Genomic DNA, 7,472 nt, shown 5'->3' with positions numbered 1-7,472 from the left:
AAGGAACGGACCTCTTCAGCAGAAGGTCGAACTCTAAGACCCAAATTGCTATCTGTCACGGGCGGATTGGACGCAAAAAGAGTGAAATCTTTGGGAGAAGGCAGGTTCCAAGCCGAGTATGCCACTGGAGCTCCAACGTTTGAAACTTTACCCCTGAGGATCATCTCGAGTCGGCTCACCAAATCAACAGAAGAAATTCTCTTATTAGTAACTCGAGTCGAGTCGGCCAGCCCTCGGTAAAGATATGCCGGATAGGCCCTGTCCTTCAGCGGCTGAATGTTTTTGAAAACAAAATCTGTGACCACGGCTTCGGCAGTCAGACCTCTCTCTTTCAGTAATCCAACCTCAGTAAGCAACACGCCCGCCTCGGCTACTTCTTGGTCCGTGGGAGATTCAGTCCAACTCGGAGTACGAACGTCTGCCTGTCTCCCTGAGCGAGGAGGGAGAGAATTTCCATAATTATCCATTATAAACCACTCCAGACGCCAACCTTTAATGCTGTCCTTGAGGGGTATCTCGAGATACTCGGTCTTCCGCCCCCGGCGCATCTCTAAACTGGCACCTCCGACCAATTGATGCTGCCCCCCGGCCATCCCAGGACGGCAGTGATACAGATACTTCCACAAGCCAAAATGCGGCAACACGCCAAGATAAGCTTCGCAAAGGTGAACGAAAATAGAGATTTGGAGAATGGAGTTAGGGTTCAAGTGAGTCAGGTTGATGTGATAAAAATCAAGGATTCCACGGAAAAAAGGAGATATGGGAAGGCCGAGGCCGCGAAGAAGGAAAGGAGTGTAAACCACTGACTCATGGGTATCCTCGGTTGGGACAGTGGTCCCGTGGCAAGAACGCCAAGAACAGAGTTCTCGTGGAGGGAGGACCCCGATGGAAACAAGGCGGAGAAGCTCAACTTCAGAAATCACAGACATATGGTTACCTGCGAAGGGTAACTGACTGTTGGGGTCGATGGCGGGGATCACTGCGGCAGACGAATTCGCGGTCTTCCTCTTGGGCGCCATTTTGTTTCTCGCTGGCGAAACAGAGCAGGAGGCGAGTGGCAGAGAAAACTCAGATGCGGAAATGCAAGAACTAGGGCACGGAAAGCAAAGGCGGCTAAAAGCGCGACTCTTAAGGGATATTCTTGAGCCAGATACCTTTTCAAAAAGTGCCCAGTCATCACCCGGCGGTCATCTCCGAAATCCCAGCATGCCACGTGGATATCTAACAGTTATTTCCAAGAAAGCCGATGTGCCACCTCATCACTCGGCCGTTTTCCTCAAATTAACTCGAGAAGCTGGCTATCACTCGGCGCTGCCTCTGAAACGCCGATCACGAGTTCAATCGCTCGGCATTACTTCTAAAATGCCGACGCCGACCTCCAATCACCCGGCGCTGCCTCTGAAACGCCGATCACGAGTTCAATCGCTCGGCATTACTTCTAAAATGCCGATGCCGACCTCCAATCACTCGGCGCTGCCTCTAAAGCGCCGACCACGTGTTCAATCGCTCGGCATTACTTCTAAAATGCCGACGCCGACCCTCAATCACTCGGCGCTGCCTCTAAAGCGCCGACCACGTGTTCGATTGCTCGGCATTACTTCTAAAATGCCGACGCCGACCTTCAATCACTTGGCGCTGCCTCTAAAACGCCGACCACGTGTTCAATCGCTCGGCATTACTTCTAAAATGCCGATGCCGACCTTCTATCACTCGACATTGCCTCTAAAACGCTGATCTTGTGTTCGATTGCTCAGTGTTACTTCTAAAACGCTGATATCAATCTTCACAATCGCTCGGCGCTGTTGCTACTATATCAAAAGAATCGGTTCAACATTCAGCAAAAGCAGTGACAAGTCATCAAAAAGAAGGGATAAAACGGCAATCTTCATTAAAGGGAAGTTGACGAGCTTACAAACCAACTCTTTATGAGTTGGTACTTCCCTAATTCTACTCTACATTACTACTACTACTAAACTACATTATACTACTCTACACTACTACTACTAACTAAAATTATACTAATTACTACTACATTATTCTAGCTATAATAAACTATACTAATATCTAAGAAGACCAGTGGCACCTAGCCACTGGCCCTGCCCCTACCGCCGCCGCCGCCCTTGGTGCTGCCCCTGCTGCTGCCCCTGGTGCCGTCCCCGCTGCCGCCGCTGCTGCCCTTGGTGCTGCCCCTGCTGCTGCCCTTGGTGCTGTCCCTGCCGTCGCCGCCGCCTCTGCCGCTGCCGTCGCCGTCGTCGTCATCATCGTCGTCGTCGTCGTCGTCGTCTTCACCCTCGTCGCCGCCGTCCGAGTCCTCCTCATCCGAGGAGTACTCCGACTCATCCGAGCCTTCGAGCCCGGCGCGCTCGACGGCCCGGATGTATGTCCAGACCTCCGCGGCTATCCCCTGGGAGTCGTCCGAGTCATCGGACGACGCCGGGGGAGAGACGGGAGCCGGAGACCCCTCGGGCTCGGAGGAGAACTCCTCCTCCGAGTACTCTGAATCACCAAACTCCTCCGATGGAGGAGTCGGCTCACGCTTGCGCTTGTTGTTCTTGCCCATGGTTAAAGCTTTGGGAGAGAAGAAAGGGAAGAGGCAGTAAGGAGCAGCGAAGAGATGTGAAGAAACCAGAGAAGCAAAGGGGTTATTTATAGAAGGGAAAGGCAACCGCTCACTTCTAACCGCGGTCACTGAACAGTCGCAAGGCATTCAATAAGCACTTCCACCCACCCGAAGACACGTCAGACGGCGGACGCCGTTTCATGCAACACTACACCCATTGGGACTCCAGTCAACAGCGCGAAGGATATGATTACACTAGCCGTCCCATCGCATTACTACTCAGAGGCAACCGGCTAAAACACTCAGCGTACCAAGCCGTCCCTTGCCCACACCCATTGGGGGGGGGACGCCCAGGAATTATCGGTATATTTTTCAAACGGTCACATCTGTGCAGAGCATGCAGTGAATACCTCAAGACAAAAATGAGATATCAGTAAGGATCAGAGGAAAGCCAAATATAACCAGCAAAGTACAAGATATGGCCGACAGAAGCGACGTGAAGACTAGACAGAGAACGTCCGTCAAACGTCCAATCAATCGCAGAAGCAAATAAATTGCACTACCAAGCAAGATATGGATGGATTGCAAACTCGGCTGCTAAAGACAAAAATATACGCTGACCTAAGCAGCAAAATATTGATGACATAATGCTGACCTCCAAAGCATAATGCAAAATAGCCTCATGCCAGTTTTCGCAAGTGAAAGGAAGACCTTCGAACGGATTATCCTTAAAAAATCCATTTGAAGGTCGGGGGCTACACCCATTGGGTGCACCTCCGGTGCACCCCATGGAATATTGTTCTAAACCGACATAGCGCCGACCTCCAAGGCGTAGAGCAAGATTGAAAAGATTAATCCTCAACCGAGATGCAGGAGCGCGAATGGAGATAACCTTTGGAAAAAGACCTTTGAGTAGGTTATCTTCTAAAATCTACTCAAAGGTCGGGGGCTACACCCATTGGGTGCACCTCCGGTGCACCCAATAAAATCCAGGGTCTTACAATCCAAAATGCCGACCTCTAAGGCACACGCTCAAAGCCGAACTTTGGTCGGACGAGTGATCAAAACCAGAGAAGACAGCAAGGAATCATTTTTTGGACCTTGGATCTTTGAGTTGATTACCTCTAAATCAACCCAAAGATCGGGGGCTTGTGGGGGATAGATATCCCCTGGGTCCACTAAAGAAGTAAAAGGCCTCACGAACGGCCCAAGGGCCCAATAATTCGTAAGGTCATTCTTTCGTGGGCCTAGGGAGAGACAGCCAACAAAGGAGACGCGAGACTGATTAGTGCAAACACAGGCGGCCCACAACGTCGAACGAATGGATCACAACAGAGACCCGACTTTCCCGCGCTGAAGCCCTCATGCAACAGAGCCATGCGAGGATAAGTCGGCGAAGGTTACGTAGGGATAAACTCAAGAGGTTCACTATCTTTTAGCTACTTGTTGTTATCGTATCACATGTACTGCTCCACGGCCGAGTATATAAGGCCTAGGGGGCACCCCTTCAGATCGATCGACCCTATTCTACTTAGCCACCCACGAAAACTCTCTGCATCCTCTATCCAGAGAAACCTCTTGTAACCACGCTCATATACTCACCAGGACGTAGGGTGTTACGCACTTCTAAGCGGCCCGAACCTGCAAACCTTGTCCATTGTCCCTCGTGCGATCGGCACGAACCATTTTGCTACAGTCGTCGACACCGTCCTACTCCTAAAAGCACCTTGAGGGGCAACCCCGGGTGTGCGGTCGGACCCAAAACACCGACAGCCACACCCTGAAGGCGATATGCTCTTGTACTAAGTCTCTTGTTCCTATAAAAGAGCAGACAACGCCGAAGGCTCTCTGGCATTCTTCGGCAGCTTCATTCATTTCAACCTTCGGCCTGCGAAGGCCGAAGCTTTGCCAAATAGGACGCATAATTATACCTTTGATATCTTCTCGTGCTTTCAGATCATTTTTTACATAGAACCATTCTGTCATCCAGCCGCTGGGCCATCTCTTCCGAAAAGTTGGCACGGGGCAGCTTGACCCAGACCGAGAAACAAAATTGTAGCAGCCAAAGTTATTGTGATACTGTTCCTTACCCCAAGGTATTGTCTCGTATGATAATTCGTGCATATTGCAGAAACTTTTTGCATCAGGCTTCAGACCTTGGCTTCGCGCGGCCCACACGAAGATATTCAGCCTTATGATTGCCTCGGGGGTAAGTTGGTGAAGATAGACTTCGAAAATTTTCAGCACCTCCACGACGAAGCTGCTCAAGGGAAATCGTAGCCCAGCCTTCAAAAAGCTTCGGAACACTACGACTTCATTCTCTTCAGGGTGTGGACAAGTTTTCTCCCCTTCGTCGGCCCTCACAACGGATAAATCCCGGAAATACCTTCCTCTCATGTTAACAAGATGATTCTCTTTGATAGTTGATTTACCATAAACTGAATGGCTTGGTCGCTAGGGACGATCTTCGGAGTCTTCGCCACCGCTGTCCACATCATAACTTTCGCTGTCACCAGTATCTTCAGACAAACCTTCCAGAATCTCCTTGGTGATTTTTTCTGTGTTGGTCTTCGACATCGCTATAAGAAACCCTAAGTTCTTCTCTTCATCAAGACTCAGCTTCATCTCAGCAGCAGCCTTCTTAGCAGCTTCAGACATCTTCGGAAACACTAAAAAACTGTTTTCAAAGCCGAAGCTTCAAAACTAAAAGCTTAGCAAATCACAGTGCACAAGAGCTAAAAATTGAGTGAGCGGGAGTGGTTGGCCAGAAAGCGTGTTAAATGAGTTTGCGGTATGGCCGTATTTATACGCCAAGAGCGTTGAAAATTCAAAGACCCCGCTTGTCAGTGAATGTTGCTATTCTAGCAAAGGGAAGGTGTTTTTTCGGACCTTCGGCGAAAAGCCTTCGTCCAAGTCGCAATCTAAATTCGTTATTTTAAACAAATTAATATTGCGAGGGGCTACTGTTGGGGACCTTCGGCATCCGAAGGTCCTCAAAAACAGGATTTAACAATATTTCTGGAGTATAATGTGTGAACAGGTATCCTCGGACTAAAGTCGGCATTACAGTAAACCAGAATAATACGAAGGTTGATACAGAGCCGAAGGTGCGAGCAGGAAAGCTTCGGCGTGACAGCAAAGAGTGGAACCGACTTAAAGATGAAAAGGCTATTCAGACCTCGTTAGATTACTATAGAATTATTATCAAATGTAAAGGGCATGAATGTAATTTTGTAAGGGCTGTGTCCCGTGCCTATAAATAGGTGAACAGTATCCCCGTACTGTTCACGCTGACTTGGCATTCACTTTTTGCGTCACGCTTGTATTGTCATCTCCTCTCGATTGAAGGTACACTTGTAATTCAATAATATTTCTGTTTATGCCTGATATTAATATATAATCGTTCATATTGTCTTTTATATCCTTTACATTTTCTCCTTCGTCATTGTTTAATGAGTTTATGAAGGTACGTCCTTCATAACCTTCGTCCGTAAACCATTATATCCTAAGGGAAATAATGCTTCGTAGGACGAAGGACTTTAACGATTAACATTTTCTATGTTGCCTTGTTCTTAACTCTTAGCATTTGAGAACAAGTCCCCAACAAGTTTATAGCCCATTACCACCCCTATCTAGAAGGGGACAAACATCAAGAAGAAATGCTTTTAATGATAGAAAATGTTTTAAGTGTGGGGAACCCGGTCACATTGCCATGAATTGTCCAAGCAAGAAGAACAAGCGAAAGGATGGAGATGATAAAAAGAAGAAGAAGTTCTATCACAAGAAGAAGGATGGCAAAGCCTATCTAGTTGAATGGGATTCGGATGCTAGCTCGAATAATTATGATGATTCCTCATCCAAACTAAATGTCGACATCGCTATCAAGGAGGCGCCTTCAATTTTCTCATCTCCTCATTGTCTCATGGCAAAAGGTGATGCTAAGGTAAAAATCATAACCAATTTAAATGATGTTGATGATGATCTTGATGATGATGGATATTCATATGATGATCTTGTTAGAATGTTGGGTGAGGCCGATGACTACATGCACAAAGAAAAAGAAAAGTTTAGGACCTTGAAGGAATTATACAAAATCCTTCAAGTGTCTTTTGAGGTGCTCAAGACCTCCCACAACAATCTAAAAGAGAGTTGTGAGAAGCTTGTGGAGGCTCAAAATTCATCTCTTGTGCATGAATTTGTGGTGGTCACCGAGGATGTTGGAATCACTTGTGACTTACTTGATAGTTCTACAAGTGAACCACAACCTACTAGTTTTATTTGTGATAAATACAAAATTTCTCTTGTGAATGATAATATTGGTTGTGATGAATCACAAATCATTGTTAAGAATGAAGCCTTGGTAGGGAAAGTAAATGCTCTAACTCATGACTTAGAGAAGGCCTATTGTGGAAAGGCTAAGTTGGATTTTATATTGGGAAGCCAATAGTGCTCACTTAATCGTGAGGGTCTTGGGTAATGTCGGTACCCTGAAACTAGGGTACCCCTTACTACAGTATGAAGACCCAGTACCCACGCGGCTATCTTTAGTCGTGTGGTAAAGGAGTTGTACGCGGGACCAGACCATGACTCGCCCCAGCCTCAGGCGACTGCTCTGGGCCAACAACATCGCTTGACCCCACGACGTGGGCGGCTCCGGGGCCGCCACGTGGCAAGAGAAAGTGATATACTCTAAGGCGTCAACAGTGAGTAAGGACCCCCATGGGAAAGTGCCGACCCCTGGATATACAGTCCGGACCTCCAAGATGGTCCAGGACCCCCACGTGTACGACCGAACCCCTCCGTATGGGGTCCGAACCACCCAATGTGGGGTCCCAAGACCTTGCTTAAGGCCCAAGCGGGGGTCCGGAGCTAACACGTGTCTAGACCTGCTCTGGTGTGCTCCGGACCTATC

The sequence above is a fragment of the Zea mays genome, chromosome 1 (assembly GCF_902167145.1).
Source record: "Zea mays cultivar B73 chromosome 1, Zm-B73-REFERENCE-NAM-5.0, whole genome shotgun sequence".
NCBI classification, from domain to species: Eukaryota; Viridiplantae; Streptophyta; class Magnoliopsida; order Poales; family Poaceae; genus Zea; species Zea mays.
The sequence above is the reverse complement of the archived record's forward strand: the minus strand, read 5'-3'. Positions refer to the sequence as shown.